Raw genomic sequence first — 19,642 nt, 5'->3', positions numbered from 1 at the left:
GCTGTCCTGGAACTCACTTTGTAGACCAGGCTGGCCTCCAACTCAGAAATCCGCCTGTCTCTGCCTCCCGAGTGCTGGGATTAAAGGCGTGTGCCACCACGCCCGGCTAACTTGCCCACTTTTAACAAAGGAAGGAAAAGAATGTTTGAACAACTAGCCATGGTGGTCCATAGTCAGACTCAGAGCCCTCAGGAGGTGGAGACTGGAGGATCTGTCAGCTTGAAGTCAACCTGAGCTGCTAGCAGGGCACTATGTCAAAACATCTGCAAAAGAACTTAGAATTGTGGGACGGATGGAGGTTCTCTGGCTATCATGCTTAATTCAAGTATCATTGTGGCCAGAAATATCTCCTGAGATTATCTGTGACTTAGAAAAATAAAATCTGTGTGTCACAGTAGGACGCCTCAAAACAGATCTCTACCCAACACTCCATTCTCTGCATTGCTATGTAAGCATGGAAGTGGTATGTGATCTAATTGTAAGCTCCCACAGAAACAAGTGATAGTCACAGAGACTCATAACTCAGTATGGATGGACAGATGGAAGCTTAAAAGCTCAACATGTCTACATTGTGCTCCCCGAGTTTATCTTTGGTTTTGCTAGTAGCCACTGATCCCTGCCAGGCACACCCAGGAAGTGGCCCTACAGACAACTTTACCCATCAGGAAGTTGAGACCTTTAGGCAGGGTTCATAAAGAAGTAATCGCTAGCAATCACCGGGCACAGAGAGATCCTTTGCCCACCTCTGTTTCACGTTTTCTCTGCCGAGAGTACTTAATTAAAGGGCAGGGCTACCTTTGGTGTAGTGTTGCAGGGATTTTACAGTGAAATCATAAATTATGAATGTTGGGTTAGTGAAAGGATGTGTAAAAACAGAACAGCTTTCTGTATTCTAACATTACAGCAGGCTGAACCAAGCTAGGGCAAAAGCTTTTGCCTTACGTGATTTATTATCTGCTGTGGCGGACTTGCCAAAACTAACAGTACAGGATGGACTAAGAGACACTGGAATGCAGGGCAACAGTTCAGTTGGATGTTACGGGCTCACTTATTTGGGGGATTCACATCAGTGGGTAAGCCTAGTTGTAGTCAAGATTAATTCGACCCTTTTGAGTCTCCTATGAGTAGAGACAGTCTCTTGAATTGGGTCTTCTGAGAGTTTAGGGAAGGGTGGAGATGCTTTCTGATTCCTCAGCATCTCCAAGGAAAAGTTTTCTTTGAATGAGAAGAATTAGGTTCCCTGTGCACTGAGGGTGAGCACCAAGACTTGAATACCCAAGTTTATACCTGGCCAAGAGTTGGCTTCAACTTAACAAATTGTTTCTTAGCAAACACACACACACACACACACACACACACACACACACACACACACACACACACTGTTCACATTGTGTGAACATAAGCCATTGTGTAGCTAAACTTCATAAGGAGTTTTGAGAGTTGTGCCAAATGATGTCAGAGTTATCAAGGCAAATCTGGTAAGAGACAAAAGACCTGCATCTCTGTGGGCCTTGTACAGGCAGGCCCGAAAGCATCCCATTGCAATACACTCACACCAAGGCCTCCATGAATCTGATAGCAAGCTCCACACATTTCTCCACTTTATTAGGCAGCCACTCTGGAGACCACACTGTTCTTCAGAAAGGCACTAATATTTTTACTAAGGGAGCAAAAGTGTGATCTAGCCAGTCATGAAGAAGAACAAAAGAATATACGGGCATCGTAAAAAGCAAGCCTAGTATTTTAAAGATTTAATAAAACAAAAAACACACATCACCAGCACTGGGCAAGCAACAGCGGCCTGTACTTCCCCTGAACAGCTAAATCACAAGCCAAAGGACTCGGAGCATGACAGCTCTTTATGAAAATGGCCCTTTCTAGACAGAGAGGCCAGGCTGGGGAACACCTCCATGCTGAAGAAAATGGCCCGTTTCACTTGTGAGGCAACAGCTGAAATCTGGCAAACCACAGAGGTTTTGGCAGGATTGTGAACCTGAAAATTTCAAGTGATGGTTCAGGAGCAGGATTCCCAAAAGAGAGCAGTCTGGATGAATTCCTGAAACTGCCAGGACTCTACCATCTCTCGATCTTTAAGGTTCTTGTGGAAGTTAAAAAAACACCAGTGCTCTCATGAGCAAAAACTCTAATGAACTTTGTCTGATTATGCAAAAATGAATAAACACAACTACTTATATGTATGGGCTGTTAGGGCTTTTTCATCACATGGTTCATAAGTGACAAAGATAATATGGAGCTTTAGAAGGTTTGGAACTATAACGACAGAATAGCACCTGGCTTTGCTCCCTTGTGCTTCTCTAAGAGTTCCTTAGCAGCTCAGGGTCCTGGGATTACCAGATTCTGGCAAGACAGACTTTGGACAGCTTACTGTTTGTGAAGGAGCTGACCTATGCGGTGTGTGAGACCATGTCTTAGACCTGGATGGAGGATGCTTAGTACTGGTGCTGAGCCTCCTACTGCTCGGAGGCACTCAGTGCACGTCTGACCCTTCTCATGGGTCACCATGACTTGACAGTTGCTATTCCCCACAGTGCAGTTTATATTTCTTTGAGGAACAGACACTAGGATGAGAGTCACTCCTGAACAAGTAATCTGTTTATGAATAAAATACCACCAAATTGGTAAATTTAACAAATAGCTCTTGAGAAAGACGAGGAAGGTCAAGAGCTTGAAGGGACGAAATAATGTCAACTTTACAAATGAGTTAAGCATTTTTTCTGGCTTCCTGCCACTTTAGGGTACTTTGAAACATTGACTAGGAGATGCTGGCACTAACACTGGATTATGTATCTGTTTATGTATCCATCTCCCAGAGATCACCCTCTACTTCATCATTTCATTTTTTTTTTTTTAAATTCTGGGACCCAGATGAGGGCAGAGGCCATGTATTTCTTCCATTCGTATTCTCAGGGCTTCACAAGACAGTGCCTAGCTCATGGAAGACACTATCAGGGGCAAAATGGAGGATGTAGTCAACAACAGAGGCCTCAGGCAGCTTAGTACTGTTCGCTGCATCAGTGGTGGTCTACAGACAGCAGAGCTGGTGAACTCAGCAGCGTCATTCAGAATGACCTGGAGAGAACACAGCGATGATGTACATACAGATCACAATGACAACAGGTATGCCAACATCTCTTCTAGGCTGAACTAGGGATTAACATGACTCCACGGTAGAAAATTCCACAGCTGACCTTGTGGTGTGGGTTGTAGTAAAAGAAGAAGCACTGAAAATATGGTTTAAGATTACCTTCAGTGTATGTGCATAAAGTATATAGGAAACATACCTGAATGCTGTTTTGAGACCTGTACCATATCTCAGAAGATATCTTACTATACAGGGCAAATGTTCAGAATTCCTAAAGACACCCAAATCTGAAATACTTCTGGTTCCATGTACTTAGTATGTGGGATGCTCACACTGCGTTAATACTTCCATAACACTTCCAGGTGGCACAGATACTTCTGAACATTTTCAACCAGGTCACTTAACTCTTGTGACAACATCATGAACTAGATTCAAGTATACTCCCTGTTCTACAGAAGGAGAAACTAGGGCAAAAGGTCATTAAGTACTGGCCTGTCTGTGACTGTACAAGGGGCATGTGCAGTGATTCATTTAACTGAATAGGGTGAGAGAGGAGCAGAGTTGAGCCAGAAAAGGGGGAAGTGCTTTGGTGCTAACTAGACTCTACTAAGAATGCTTTGGACAGTTCTGGGGCCATGTTTACAGAGACAGCTGTCAGTTCCCATTGGAACTGACTTAGAGGAGAATCCTAGGATATCTGGGGAACTGTCAGGCTAACAGAGCATGCCTGCCCTAGAAGCATTGCATAGCAACATGCTCTTAGCATGGCAATTTCAAGAGGGCTCTTGGGGAGCTGATTCATGTTCTTTGCCCTCCCCCACTTTTTCCCTTTCCCTCTCCTTCTCTTTTTCCTTCTCTCTCCTTGTCTCATGTAGCCCAGGCTGGCCTTGAACTTGCCACATAGCTAAAAATGACCTTGGTCTCTTGATGCTTTTGCCTCCACCACCCAAGTGCTAATATTACAGGCATGTACCACTACTCTGAACTCTATGTCATGGCTCTGAAGTGCAGAATTAGGGAAATTTTTAAGATAGCTAATAGTCATATTATTATGTAACACCCCATCCCATAACTGAAACATCTGAAAACACAAAGTGAGTTGCCTTACAAACCATTGTGAATGGATCTACTAAATCAGGGTTTGGCTTTCATTAATGAAGATGCTTGAAGGGCTGGAGATATAGCTTAGCAGAGTCATGGCCTGGCAGACATGAGGACCAGAGTTTGATTACCTGCAGCATATAAACAAGGTATAGTGACATGTGCCTATAATCACAGTACTTAAGAGCTTTGTGAAGGCAGGAAGGCCAGAAGTTGAAAGTCACTACTGACTATACAATGGGTTTGAAGCCAGCTAGGGCTGCATGGGATCCTGTCTCAAAAAAGGTAAGTGAATTAATATATACAAATTATGAATTTGCATACAAATCCTTCCAAATCTCCATCTTTTGAAAAACTGATCTATCTACACACACAGGGAGCTCAGTCACAGGTACTCAGATATAACTACCATCCTCAGATGCCCATGGCTACCACTGCTCTCTGTGACTTCAGGTTGCCAAGGCTCTGTGCCATTGAGTTTCATTCTAGAGACACTAGTTTCTTCCCACGCACCTATTCACTGAATGTTCAGAAGGACAATGTAGCCCTCAGGAATTCTGTGTATCAACACAGATGGAAGATAACACTGCGTGGTCTTGTCCTGCCTAGCTGATTCTTTCCCATCACCCACTGGGACCCTGCGGCTGTCACATTGCTTGGCCCCTACTCTGGGCTGTAATCTGGACATTCTCAAACCTGGACCAGAGGGCCTTGAGGGGCTATGGGAAGACTGCAGGAGGTTGGTAGACACCAGGCACTGTGCTCAGTTGCGGTGGGAGTGATCTATCTTGTCTTAGTTTTAAAATTCTGTTTGATAACAGAATTCACAGTAGATTTCAGTCACTTTGTATCTTATAAGTAGATGGGATTGAAAAGCACAGCTGTTATCTTATGGGGTGCAAAGATTGTTTTTGTTTGTTTTGAAGAAGAAAGATCCACATATCTGTTCTAATTGCTTCTGCTTCTTTCTGTTGCTGGATGTGTTGTGCACAGGTGAACAGCATCCACAGAGTAAGTTCTGTGATATGGGTAACACTTAAGTCACATTGAAGATGTGTGAAAATACTTAGCAAACTTGTAACTAACCTGTCCCTGCACATATGGTTTGCCTTCACAGCAAGAGTGAGCTGAAAGGAGAGACATTTAGCAACTGCATCAGACCCCATGCAGAACTCCCTCTACTGAGAGCAGGCTCATCAATGTCATGGACAGGGAAGAAGGGGCCGCCAGTGATGGTGGAGCTGGAGTTCTCGGTGGGCTGAAGAGAGATGCCATTGCAGACATGCCACAATGCCTTCAGTGCTTCCTACCTGTTGAAGTTCAGGCCTTTGTACAACTGGTACTTGTAGCAGTCACTTGAATACTGCTGTGGGAAAGCACCACAGCCAAAGACATTTATAGAAGGAAGGAGGGCTTTACTTGGGTTTATGGTTCCAGAGGGCTGAGTGTTCATCATGATGGCAGAGCCAGGGCAGTAGCAGGCATGGCAGGGGGAAGAGGATGCTTAGAGCTCATACCTTCAAACATAAACATGAACCAGAGAGAGTGAACTAGAAGGCTCTTTAAACTCTCGAAGCCTATCCTTAGTGACATCTTCCAGCAAGGCCGCACCCCTCCCAAATGGGCCTAAACAGTGTTCAAATACATGAATCTACAGGGAACATTCTCTGTCAAACCATGACACCATGATGTAAATATGGGATGAATTTCAGGATGTGTTGTTACCAGTAAGGAAAGTGATAGGATGTCACATCTAAGATTAAGTTATACAGGCTGTGATCTCCATTTTGCTAACGCTCTCTCTACTGCTTCTTTTGCTTGTATGTTGAAGCCAATGGCTATGCGGAGATACGCGTACGGTGAAGAGGAACTGAGCATGCTCTCGGCCACTCAGGCAATGAGGAAAGAGAAACCATCAGTCTATCTTTATACGAGACCGACACTGCACCACTACAGACTGGAAAAGATGGAAACAGAGGGCTGTTGAGGGACAGGAAGTGTGATGTCTAGAGCCTTGCTGTACTTCTATTCCTAATTTAGAGAGGCTGTGAAAATGGGTTTTATTTTAGGCCACAGTTTTATAGACAATTGCTATATAGCAATAGATGGCTAACACAAATATTCACTGTAGATTTGAGGTTAAGTATAATCAACTTTTGTTCTCCACATATGCAGCATTGAGGGTCCTGGTGGGTACAGATTGGCTTTTCTAGTCACAGATGAGCCTCGGATTCATACAGAAGGAGATTATCAGTAAGTACCAGCTACACACATCCAGGCAAGCCCCTGTTACTGAGCAACTCCGTGTCTCCTGCCATCAGAGCTTCTTGGCTGTGCACCAGCCCCATGCATGCTGCGTGTCTGAGGAGCTGGTGTTACTCACGGAAGATTTTTCTAGGGTTTTTTTTTTTTTTTTTTTTTTTTTTTTTTTTTTTTTTTTTTTTTATTCTGTGAATTTGTTTTTATGTTTGGTTATATAGAGTCTAAAACTTCAAATGTCAAGTATGTGTTGGGCCCAAAGGGTGTGAGAGGCAGGTTAAGGTGGGACACCAGTCGGCTGAAATAAATGACTGGCGACTGGGGAAGAGACAGAAAAAGCCACAGCAGTGACAGTCCGTGGCTGTTCTGTGTTGGAGCAAACAGACTTTGTCTCTCTCAGCAGATGCTGGGGACAGTCTAGGAAAAACAGATGCTGAGGACATTTTGTTCAGTTTTAAAAAGGCAGTAAATGCAGCAGAGTATTTTTAAAGACTGTCAGCGAGAGCATTTAAAAAAAAAGTCCTTCAGGGAGTGAATTCTTAGTTTTCCAGAGACTGGGCTATCCTCAGATGGTCCTGGCGTTTGTAGACAGAGAATGTTTCATAGGATACGGGACAGGTCCCAGCGACCGTGCAATTCAGTGAAGATTTTCTACAACTACCTGGGGAATCCATTTTATCAGAAAACTTGGCTTCCCTTTTCTAACCCATGGAATGGAAGGGTCTTCCTGTTGTGGCTCTCCACTTTTCCAAAATGCAAGAATTCTTCAGGTGGTTTTAATAACTTACAGAGAAAGGGTGGCCTACTAGTTCTGCATGGCCATTCATGGCCACTGAGGTGCTCTGAGTGAAGAACGTTCCTCATAGCCTTGGGCATTTGAATACCTGGTCCCCAGTTAGTGGTACTGTTTGGGAAAGACTTGTTGGAGGAATGGCTTTTCTACAGGCAGGCTTTGAGATTAAAAAGGCTCCATAACTTCTAGTTTCTTCGCTCTGCTTCCTGACTGCCACTAAAGATGCAAACCCTCAGCTGCCTGTTCCAGCTGCCATGCCTGCCCGAAGCTATGGTACCCCATGGTGATGGGTCATGGTGTTTCATCACAGCAACAACACGGTTACTAATACAATCATCCTCATCCAATAGATGCAGAAACGTGGACACTGAAAGGGTCACGCTTGAACCTAAACAGTCTGACTCCATTGGTTGCTCCTGTAATAAGTAGACTATACTGTCTCTCATTATATCTTGTGTTTACTCTGGAATTTATTCAACAGAGATTCAACTTTGAAAAATATTTACAATGCCTGGAAAGGGTAAAAAAACCAGAGTCAGTACAGGGCCTAGGAGCCACCTGTCTGAGAGGGATCACTCTTCAATAATTTTACATTACATTTACCTAGCTACTCAGTTAGATTTGAATAACTTCATTTGGGAAGTACATGGAGGAACAACCCATAACTCAGGCTAGAAAAGAAAATGATTGCATTTGAGGAAGTGTGTTTAAAGCCCCTGATGATTAGGAGGAAGTAAGCTAGGGAGGGACCATTGCATCTAGTTCACAGAAGAGAGATGCTTCCATTGTGAAGGGGCTCAGAAGGTACTACCACAGTGTGTGCAGATCAACAGAAATAGACAGCTAAAAGAAAGTTACAAGAGGCCAAGGAAGCAAAAGGCTAAGGGAGTCTGGGAGGTGGTGTGTGCTTAGTTTTTCCTCTTCCAGAGAAGGTTCAGGCTTCTTGAATAGGGTTGGTATCATGAATTTTAAAGTATCTATCTATCTATCTATCTATCTATCTATCTATCTATCTATCTATCTATCTATCTATTGGCTTCTATATCTATTGGAGAGATTGGCTGTGTCATTAAATTGGTGTATTTACGTTTTCAGCTCCATGAGAAAAAGATACCCGCGTGCGCACACACACACACACACACACACACACACACACACACACACACACATGCATGCGCAAGCACGTGCGCGTACACAAGCACGTGTGTGTGTGTGTGTGTGTGTGTGTGTGTGTGTGTGTGTGTGTGTGAGAGAGAGAGAGAGAGAGAGAGAGAGAGAGAGAGAGAGAGACAGAGAGAGACTACGTATTTAGAAATTGGAGCTTCAATTAAGTTTCAGTTGAAGAATGGCAAACAACAGTATGCCTGATTAACTAGTAAATTTTCTTTTCATGAGAATCTTCATCAAACAACAAAAACAACTTGTATTGATTAAACAAGTTGTACTGAATAAAATCTTGGTTCCCAGCCCAAATCTTTGATTTCAAATCATAGTCAAACAACAACAACAACAACAACAAATCTTCTAAAAAAATGGAACAAAAAATGAAAATTAGAAAAAGTAGAATTCTGCGAGGCATACACATGATACATATGAAGACCCACACTTTCTGTTCTCCTTCTGAGGAGCTGTGTGGGGTCTATCTATCTTCTGAGGATGTGTGCGGACATGTGGTTGTTGGACATGGCCTGTTTCCCAGTCCAAGAGACCTGCATGTGGTTCTTATGAAGACACTGTTTTCAAACACATAGTTCGGGATGAAGGAGAAATATAAAACATCTTGTAATTGTTTTAAAATAAACTCTTATGCCGTTTATTTAGTTTTTAATCTGCATGTTGTAGATTGGCTGTGCACTTGTTAATCACTGTTGTATGTATCTCCAGACAGAGTTGTAAATAACTTTTCAGTCCAAGTGAAACATGCCTGCACGTGTTTATGTGGAAAGTATGTGTCCTTAGGCCTGTGTGTAAATATGTGTACAGTGATAACAGATTAGCGATCATGTAATATAACATAATAAAATCTGCCACTATGGTCAATTTAATACACAATGCAAATATCCCTTTTCACAGTATCTAGGAATGAAATAAAAATACAATAACTTGGTTCATTTCCTGTTTTTTTTTTTTTTAAGCTCAGCAGGATCATGATTATAAATTGAAATAACAAACAAACAAACAAAAAACCCCAAAAAACCAAAAAAAAAAAAAAAAAAAAAACAAACCAAAAAAACCCTAGACCCTAGCCATGGATTTAAAAAATACAACTTCATGCTAGGCCTAATAGTGTACACTAGGAATCCCAGCACTGGGGCGGTGGGAAGAAGTTCACGGGTTTAAGACTAGCCTTAGATTCACAATAAGTTCATGGGTAGCTTGGGCTATATAAACAGAACGACAATAAGAATATGCAACATATTTTCTATAAAACTTAAAAATAAAAAAGTAACTAATATGCTGATTCAGGCTGTCATGCCACACAGAAAATAAACAGAGTCCTTTATATGGAAGACAAGCTAAATCCATATGCAAACACCATCCAAGTGACCCGAGATTCTCCTGCATGTTTCCATAACTAGACATTGCCAAGTCCACATCAGATTATCTTGAGAAATGGCACTATGTTTCTTTGTACTATGCTGGATATTCTTAGATGCCATATTTGGGGTCTTTCTAACTAATTCCCCCCCACCCCCCTTCGGAAGAGGAAGAGAGCAAAAGAAGATATTCTTGGATAGATGTTTACTTCTAGCCTGGGTCAACTCCTCTGAACTGACCTGACAGGAATCTACATATATGCTTGCATATTCAACCTGTAGAGTAAACAACAGGACAGTAAAGAAAAGGTTTTCTCTTAAAGTTACATACAATTTAAGAATGATGTTGAAGCAAATCTATCTGCATATAAATAGACATGTACTTTATTTAATATATCAAATGCAAAAGGTTTCACAGGAAAAGAATAATTATATCAATGATGTATTATTTGGCAAGTCTATCTAGAAAAGATGAGTTTTCAAATGATGTTCATCTCTTGGTCCCTTTAAATTTCCCACAATGCTTCCATTAGGGCTGGAGAGAATGAAGAGTGGGTCAGGGTTTCCAAGAGACACAGGAACCATTGGGGTAGAATCTTCTGAGATGATTAAGGTTGGTGAAGGTACAGGCTGGTATATTTCAAACAAGGATCCCAGGGATGGGAGACAGACACACCCCTGGATGAGAAGAATTTGGCATAGCAGCAGTGGGGGGGGGGGGGCAAGGAGAGAAAAGGAAACCTTCGAGATTCACATTGTGCCAAGGTCACATCCACTTTGAAAGCGCCAAAGCACCGAGAATGAGTGAATGCTTCAGGAGCACATGGGTGCAAATCACATCTCTCCACCTAGAATTTATTCCCAGCCTTCTTCCAAAAGTTGGGGGTGGTTTACAAAATTGGTTGTGTGAATTATTACATGTTTTCTCAGTTATTTCCCCAGGGAAACACGCCAAAGGCAAACCCATCATTTCAGCTGATTTAGTGTTTGGTGTCAGAGAATTCATAATTGATATGACAGGCATAATGGATAGTGATCACTGGCTTGGCAAAGCCTGGGCTGACTACCCACAGCCACACTGGTTCTGACTACTCTGCCACCGACTCGCTCTGGTAAGTCCGGTGGTTATTTCCCAACTTCTCCTGTCCAACTTCCTGGATATGAGAGATGCATTTCTAAATAGTTGATTACACAATACTGCTTATGCAGTTTCTTCCTTCTCATGTGGCCTTTTATTGTTAGGACTAGGACAGACCGAGTTTCTTTTACTTTGACTCAGTTCGCTAAAGATCACAGGGTAACTCAGAGTTCATTGAGACATTTATCTCAAGGCACTAGGAGATTTATAGGTTCTGAATATATAAAAGTCTGCTTTAAAAAAACTGGAATCTTCATCCCTGGCAAAGTCACATAACTGAGGGCTTAAGGCCGATGTGCACTTGCCCTATAAATCTATCATTAGGCAAGTGTGATACAAGGCTTCAGGTATGCGAGAGCCCAATTTGCTCTAAATGGGTAGTTAAATTGTCTCTTCTTTACAGCAAGTATTTCATGATAAGGAAAATCTCTTTGGATAAACAAATCATCTCTCCGCCCCTACAACACCCCCAAATAAAACTGTTCCGTTTTCCATCATGGAAGAAAATGTTGGAAATGAGAAAAACAAAATAGAAGCCAAGAAGAAAAGGATCAGGTAAGTGAAAGTGAAAAAAAATTCATCCTTCAAGCATGCACACACACACACACTCATATAAATAATTTTGATAGCTATCAAACTTGAACTTTTAGAATATAAGCTGTCTGAGGGTCGCTCCTATTTCAGGGCACACAGGACTTAGTCGATGTTTATTTAGTTGGGTGTGAATCTGCAAATGCACACATCTGTGTAAGACCCTGCACACCTATCCCCCAAGTCAACCCCTAACAACACTTTTGCTAATAAGTCTACCACACAGGGATGAGAATCTGTCATATAAGAGCAAGAGAATAAGCCTTGAATTAAAGCCACATTGTCCTTGTCTGCACGCTGTGAATGCTGGTAGGTCCCCGTGTTTTGTAGAGTGTCCTGCTATGGTCTTTAGCCTGGGAGAAACCAAATGTACTAGTCCTGGGAAGACTCCTGTTGCAGGCTTTTGTTGTTAGGACTTGTGGGAATTAGTTGTTAAGAAGCAAAGCAAAGCAAAGCAAAGCAAAGCAAAGCAAAGCAAAGCAAAGCAAAGCAAAGCAAAGCAAAGCCAAGCCAAGCCAAGCCNCCCCCCCCCCCCCCCCCTGAAGCTGGTTGCTGCACACAGGTGGTTTTTAGTTCCTTTTAAATACAATCAATTTAGGGAGGCTTTTGTTTACAGTAGCTCTTATCTAGATGATAAGGTTGTAAAAACATCAGTCAAAATGAAGTACCACTGTTCCCACCAGTTTTATTTTTATTTCCCTTTCCAAATACCTTAAGGTGTTTAAGATGAGTGAAGAGATATCAAACTATTACAGTGAACAACTTGCCCTCCTTGAACAACAAATATGATCCTGGAATACTGCCCCACACAGGTTGGCAGAGGTCTGCAGACCTCAGAGCTTCACTTTTCAAAGCAATACATAGTCTCTCTCCCTCTATGTATGTATGTATGTATGTATGTATGTATGTATGTATGTATCTCTCTCCCTCTATGTATAGTATGTATGTATGTACCTACCTTCCTACCTATCCATCCATGTGTGTACATGCCTATATGCACACCAAGTTGATCTTTCCAGTGTTTCCTACAGAACTTTTTAACAGAGAATTGTATGGCTTCTATATATTGGTATGAGGCTTTCAATGTGTTCAGTACCTGTCTTCTCCCATAAACAGTCATATGCAATAAGATGTCAGAACAGAAATAAAAAGAAAAGGAATGCAAAGAGGAATGTGAACTTGGAAGGTCAATTTTATTGCTATAAAACTTAAGTCGTTGAAGGTGCAGGCTGGGTAGATTCTTAAAGGTTTAGCTTAATTAGTGCTGGAGTTGCAGAATGAAGTCATGGGCCAGGGATATTACCGTGAAGAGGGACACTGCTGAGGGGCTGAAAAGACCCACCCGGGTACAGGCACCATTAGGACCAGGAGGACACTGGAGGGTTAATGGCAGGGCTGCTCCTACACGAAGGCCTGAGCTCATAAGTCCTGGGCTTTAGGAGCCCGGGAACCAACTGCTTCATGCTTCTCTTTCTAATACAACCAGAGTATGGTGTTCTATTCAGTGTAATGCCCCTGTAGTTAACCCGGGACAGAGTTCACTCCAATCTTATTTTTCTGGCATGCTAGAAACTTTGAGACTGGTAGAAGACACAACTCTTTCACTATTTCTTTGACTAAAGTGATATCAGCAATAATTACAAAAAATATAACCATAATCCTAAGAGCCTACAGGTACTTATCAAATATTTGATATGTCTCAGATATTCTTGTCAAGCTCTTTATTTGCTTTATGCCATTTAAAAGAAAAACCATATGGGTTGGTAATGGCAGCCATATTTAAATTTTGTTTTATTATTTTATGGGCATTTTGCATACATGTATATCTCTGCATCACTCTGGTAGTACCCACGTTTGCTGAGAAAGGATCCTAAGGTTGTGTGGAACTGGTTTTGATGGAGGAAAGGATTACTAATGATTAGTCATGGGTAGGTCTCCTCTCATCAATCACTAATTTAAAAAAATGCCCTACAGGCTTGTCTGCTTACAGCCTGATCTTTTGGAGTCATTTTCTCATTTGAGATTCCCTCTTCTCAAAAGACTCTAGGCTGTCAAGTTGACAGAAACCTAGCCAACAGAGGCTGCATAGCTTACCTAGGGAAGGAGATAAAGCAAGATGCTGTCCAACTGAGATGCTAACCCAGACCTGACCCATGTAGGGTTCCTGCACTGAGGAATGGCAACACGGCATCACGCTGCCTCCTGTACCATGACTCTCCCAGATATTCTGATCCTTTGAAGCCTTGCTCTGAAACCTCTCTCCCTTCCAGTTTAAAGGTAAGGGTCTTGCCTTTAATGCAGCTGCTTCAACAAAAGACTCTTTTATGGTTGATATACCATTTCTCTACGAAATACGGATGCTAGAAAGGTCTAGCCATAGCTTTTTTTTTTTTTTTAATATTTTTGTGTCTTAATTTCCCCATTGATAAAGTGTATCCTGGAGTTCAAGGTATGAGAATAAATGAGCTTTTAACACTTTAACTAGTACACAATTATTGTCACACAGCTGTGGAGTCTGATGTGGCCATTTGCTCAACTCTGGAGCCATGGGGCAGGTGGCCCCTCTCTTAGCTGTTCCTGTCTTTGAAAATAAGAGCTGAGACCAGGGGACTCTGAGACTAGAGAGAACAATTCTGTGATGTCACGGATCAAAATGTTCTTTCACTACAGGTTCCCGCTCTTGCTGACAGGGCACCACCATGCACAGCTCTGTGTTTAGGTCCCAAGGCACACAAAGAAGGACTACACAGGACAAAATCAGAGTGATGTCATTCGGTTTCACTGCATCCAAAGTACATTTCCTATGGTCAGTATTTTGAAGTCTTCTTAACACTAATGGTTCTTTATAATGAATGGTTTCAATGTTCCTTTGAAAATGAGAGAGAACGAGACGACTCAGATGGCCCCCGATGGATAGATAATGGATAGAGAAATTGTGGAGCACAACAATAGAATATTATTCAACCTTCAAAAAGAAGTCCTGTCACACGCCACAAGACAGCTCAACCGTAGAGAGGGAGGGATATCCTGAGTGTGTTGTTGACATGGGCTCAGCCATGTCAAGGACTTCAATGTGTCAGTGCCAAAAACCACAGGCATAGAACGTACATGCCAAGGGCAGGAGATAGAGTTTCAGTTTTGCAAGATAAAGAAGTTCCAGAGATTTGTTGCACAATATTGTGGATATGCTTAAAATTATACATTTAACGGCATGGTGGCATGCTTAGCATTGCTCCTTACAGTGATAAAGTTATACATAAAAACATCTTTACACATTTTGCATGTGTATGTATGTGTTCATGTGTGTATATACATGTGTCAAAGCCAGAGGTCAACGTTAGTTATTATTCTTGATCAATGTCTGTATTATTAGTTCAGACAGGGTTTCTTTTATTATTATTATCATTATTATTTTATTAATTACTTTATTTATTTACATCCCAAATGCTCTCCCATGCCCCTTAGTATCCCCTCTCTATGGAGCATCAAAGTCTCTACAGGATTAGAGTAGGTGGATCCTGCTCCTACTCCCCCCCCCCCCCCCCCCCCCCCCCCCCGCCAAGGCCAGACAAAGCAGTCTTCTCCTACATATGTGCTGAGGCCTTGGCCCAGCCCATGTATGCTCTTTGGTTGGTGGCTTAGTCTCTGAGAGCCCCCAGGGGTCCTGGTTTGTTAACACTGTTGGTCTTCCTATAGGGTTGTCATCCCCTTCTGTTCCTCCAATCCTTCCTCTAACTTTCATAGGGTTTCCCACTGTGAGTATCTATATCTACTTCATTCAGTCAGCTACTAGTACAGCCTCTCAGAGGATAGCCATGCTAGGCTCCTGTCTTCGAGTACAGCATAGAATCAGAAACAGTGTTAAGGTTTGGTGCCCACCCATGGGATTCCCAAGTTGGACCAGTCACTGGTTGGCCAATTGTTCAGTCTCTGTTCCATTTTTTCCCCTGACGTTTCTTAGGGAACCTGAAGGTCATTGGTTTCACTGGGTTGGCTGGCTGAGGAGTTTCAGAGATTTGCCTTTCTAATACCCAGTGCTTTAAGTACAGACATGAACAGCTGCATCAGGGCTCTGTGTGGATAGTGGATCTGAACTCAGGTTCTCCGGACTTTCCTGACTGAGCTATCTCTCTAGTTTAAGAAAACATTTAAAAAGTACTATTTAAAGTTTCTAGAAAGCAAAGTAAAAATAACAACAAAAATCCCCAGATAACTGGAGGAATAGTTATAGTTGAAGTTTGGGGTTAGTCCCGTCCTGACAGAACACAGAAACCTTTTGGGACATTGAAGCTGGCTTTTGGTGTGGAGTGTGTGTGTGTGCGTGTGCGTGTGCGAGTGCACTCGGTGGGCAAGTGACACACAGTGAGGTCTTAGGAGGCCTGATGGCCAGGAGTGAGTTCTAAAGATGCTTTGTTTCCTCAAGGTTAATGTAGCAATTGTAGCAAAGAAATATGGAGCCAGAACTCCACCTCATAATTTTACAGTAAGTGTCACAGGACCCACAGTATTAGAACCTACTTGCACAGGATGAGGTTAGAGACTTGGCTCCATTCCTCAGTGGCTGATGACACAGCTTCATAGCTCTCACTGTATTCTACAAACTGTACAGTGATATGAGTGTTCTCAGACAATGCACTCTTCTTATGTGACAGCTGGGGAAACCGAGGCTGTCAGAGGTGAAATGCTCAAAACCAAACAGAAAGCAGATGGGATTGCACAGAAGGGACTGGTATGCCTAGCTGAACCAATTCCACCTCCCACCTGTGGTGGGCAGTTAGATCCCTTTGCATGCCTTCCTGAAAACCTGCCAGATAGAAACAAGACATTAGGAGAGACCCTTACTTCTCAGGGGCTCCCAGCAGTATGGGCAGGTTCAATTCGATGGTGCGTGCCTTTAATTCCAGCACTTGGGAGGCAGAGGCAGGTAGATTTCTGAGTTTGAGGCCAGCCTGGTCTACAAAGTGAGTTCCAGGACAGCCAGGGCTATACAGAGAAACCCTGTCTCAAAAAACCAAACCAAACCAAACCAAACCAAACCAAACCAAACCAAACCAAACCAAACCAAACCTAACAAACAAAAAAGAAGGAGACAGATTCAAGACAGCTGTGCTATGGCTTGCAGAGACTCTATCTGGGAAGGCCAGAGAGGGCTCTGAGCAGAGGGGTGGTGGTCTTCAGGGACAGTCTTGAAGTCTAAGGTGAGGAGAAATAAGAAAGGGAAGAGACTGCAGAGGTATAGAGATGCAGATGTGGATGGATCAAGAAGATTCACACTAGAGCAAGACAGTGATCATTCAGAAAACACAGCGGGTCGGGTGGGGTGTGAGCGAGCAGGGTTGATGAGGGCGAAGGACTGACACCTCAGAGGAAGCTGCTCTGAGGGCCAAAGAGAGCATCAAATATAAGAGGAACGTTGGCAGCCTGTCCTGCCCAAGGGCAGTCCTCCTGCTTAAACCCAAACACTCCAGGCTCGTTTCTGTATGCAATCCCTGAGTTAAATATTTACTTTGTGTGGGGCCAAAGTATCTACTGCAGCTCACTTATTTGGGGGTAAACACATTAAAGAAATGTGTACACTAAAACAAACGGTCCCCTCCTCCCCCCACCACATACAGAAAAAAAAGGAACTGCCATTCAAAAAAAAAAAAAAAAAGAAAAAGAAAAGAAAAGAAAAAAATTCTGCAAACTCGACTTGCAAGCTCAACTTTCCTGAGTGGTTGAGACAAAGCCATGTCTATATAAACACTTCCCCCATGGCTCCACAGGGTTCCTCTGATTTGTATTCTTTGAGAAGTCAGTGGGCACAAGGTGACCAGGGAACAGTTTCCTTTAGTGAAGTACACGGCAACTTTATTGAACTTCACAAGAAGTCATTAGCGAATTTTATGATGATAAGGACTTCCAGGCGTGAGTTCCCTTCTGATTGGTTTTTGATTAAAAGTCAGGCAAGGCAGAGCGGGCCCTGGACTCTGAGGGGAACTGCAGCTTTCCCCTCACCAGCTGGCTCTGGGATGGAGCCCACGAAGCAGCAGGGGCTTTGATTTCACCAAGAGAAAAGTCACAGTCATTGTGGAGAGGAGTTACAGGGTTATTTTAAACATTTCATTAAGCTTAAGACCCTCTTTTTTTTTTTTTTTTTTCTCCCAGAGACATTTCTGGCTGCCTCCTGCTTCATTCTAGGTGACCAGATGAGCCACTGGCCGAGGTTGGACGTAGGCCCTTCAGTCAGAGGACTGATCTACCCATGTTGCCTTTAGCTGATTAATAGGTGTTTATTTTTAGGGTTTGAACTAACAGTCTGGGCTGAGGCCAATGCAGGGTGATATCAGAAGGAACCCGTGAGTGTCTTGTGCTCACAAAAGACCTTTGCTTTTTGTGTGGTTGTTGGCGCAGATGAAGTCTTTGTCCAACTTGTGAAACTTAATAGCATAAAATTTAATATTGAAGGCAGAGAAACTTCCTTTACCCTGTCCATTACAAAAAGGGTTATTGAAAAAATAGATCTATTTTTACTTTAAAAATATTTTTATTAATTCCTTCAGTATTTTCATACATATATGCAATGCATTTTGATCATAAGCAAATATGACCAGCTATTTCTGACAATTGGGTGGGCCTAGGTACTGCATATTAAATATGAAAACACTTAAGATTCCTAATGTGTCTAAATCCTTCTATAAATAATAATATGTAAAGCTTTCCCATAAATAATATCTAGTGTTACTGTATAGCTTTCAGTGAAAACATTTAATTGCAGATGTATGCTATAATAAAACCTATATGGATGTATGTGCTTGGAGCTGCAAAATTTGTGACTCTACGAGACTCAGACACAAAGGAGAAGCTGACTGCACTGTTGATGTCAAGTTCAGAAGATGTTATAGTTATATGTGTATCTGTGCTTCATGGGTCTGTATCTCATGCTCTGTGAAGGTAGAACTCTGTTGCCTTCAGTACCTGTGACTTGTTGGTACATGGCTAAATATTGTTGGACAGAGAAAGAGAGACAGGAAAGTAACACGGGGTACCTCTGCCTACCTGGTCTATGTAGTCTAGCTGGGTTTTGAACCTTGTGACACACACAGGGGAGGCTAGGTGGGTTAAAAACTGCCCAAGGACTTTGCTAGCAAACTTTCACAGGAAAATAGGTCTAAGACTTTTCCCGTTAGCTTCAATGTCACCTCAACCTTAATGGCAGGTTATGTCCCAACACTGGCACTCCTATCTTCCCTTTCAAGCTAACACAAAAGCATTTCCAGCTGGACTTTTGAACAGTGGCAAGCCTTAGAAGTCAGGGTTGGGAAAGGCTGACAGCAGAGCCATTCCTGTGGGAGCCCATTCATGAGGCCGGGCGGCAGAGCAAGGCACAGTTGTATTTCCACTCTGAGGAAAGACACCGAAGATCTCAAGAGACTGAAAGTTCAGTCTGTGAAGTTGTTACATCCACAATTTGATCAGCAAGGCCTGGAACAGGGACACGAAGGGCAATTTACCACCATGATTTCCACAGGGAAGCAATCCTGGTGCCTTTGGTCTATTTTCATGATAGACGCTGCACAGATCAATCACCCAGTGCTCCTGACACACTCATAATGCCTTTTAGGCTTATTTATGGACCAAGCATTAGTTTGACTGAAGCAGGCTAACAGGTGCCATTTGGGAGGACAGTTCTTTCATGTCACTGACGATTACATACTGGCTCTAGAATGGATCTGCCTTGGGCAGGTACCAACCATCCCTGTGCCAATTTTGCAGCCTCTCAATTCTAATGTCTTTAGGTGGCTGCTGCCACTCTGGGACCTTGACATTTCAGAGAGGATAGAAGTGGTATTTGCAAGAAGAGGAAGAACACTGTGTGTACAGAAAAGCCTTTTATAGTAATGGTATGATATGTAAACTTCGTTAGAGTTTGAGAATTGGTTAACACAAGGGGCTTGTTTTTCTTTATTAAACTTCACTTAATTTGATAGGGTTAATATTTTTTTTTAGGGTTAATATTATTAATTCAACAATAAAATGGATGTAGTTTATGGGGCTGTACTCTCAATTCACTTTTGTGTGTGTTTGTGTGTGTGTGTGTGTGTGAGAGAGAGAGAGAGAGAGAGAGAGAGAGAGAG

General features: G+C 42.5%; 1 protein-coding gene across 3 annotated transcripts in view; it reads right to left on the bottom strand.

Annotated features, from left to right (window-relative positions):
- C2H15orf41 (chromosome 2 C15orf41 homolog) overlaps nt 1–19,642 on the bottom strand; it is a 200,222-nt gene that overhangs the window by 1,083 nt on the left and 179,497 nt on the right. The window lies entirely within an intron of this gene.

Source organism: Mus caroli, chromosome 2 (genome assembly GCF_900094665.2).
Source record: "Mus caroli chromosome 2, CAROLI_EIJ_v1.1, whole genome shotgun sequence".
Classification (NCBI taxonomy): domain Eukaryota; kingdom Metazoa; phylum Chordata; class Mammalia; order Rodentia; family Muridae; genus Mus; species Mus caroli.
This window is presented reverse-complemented; position numbering and strand designations above follow the sequence as displayed.